The sequence below is a fragment of the Myotis brandtii genome, unplaced genomic scaffold (assembly GCF_000412655.1).
Source record: "Myotis brandtii unplaced genomic scaffold, ASM41265v1 scaffold3489, whole genome shotgun sequence".
NCBI lineage: Eukaryota > Metazoa > Chordata > Mammalia > Chiroptera > Vespertilionidae > Myotis > Myotis brandtii.
In genome coordinates, this window is record NW_005363422.1 from 37,331 (window position 1) to 37,687 (window position 357).

Genomic DNA, 357 nt, shown 5'->3' on the forward strand with positions numbered 1-357 from the left:
GGGCCTGTCCTGAGGACTGAGGGTGCTGGGCCCCTCCTGGGTCAGCTGACCCCTCCCGACCCCCCCTCCCATTGCTGCCCCCTGGAGGTCCCTGTGAGTCGCTAGCCCAGTGTTTTCCTGCCCGTTTTTCAGTTGCGCCGGCGACTCTCCTTTTGGGGTGCAGCTCCCTGTGCACTGGGGGTGCGGGGGGCTGCCTGGCAAACTGTTGTGTCTCTTCGCCCAGGGACGGCTTGACCTTTCACCCCCACCCCCGCAGGTGCCCTTTGACTAACAGAAGCTCTTTACGGTGTCAGGTGGCTTTTTCCGGCCACTCGGGTCCTGGTTAAGGACTGTTTCCCTCACCCCAGGTCATTTCCA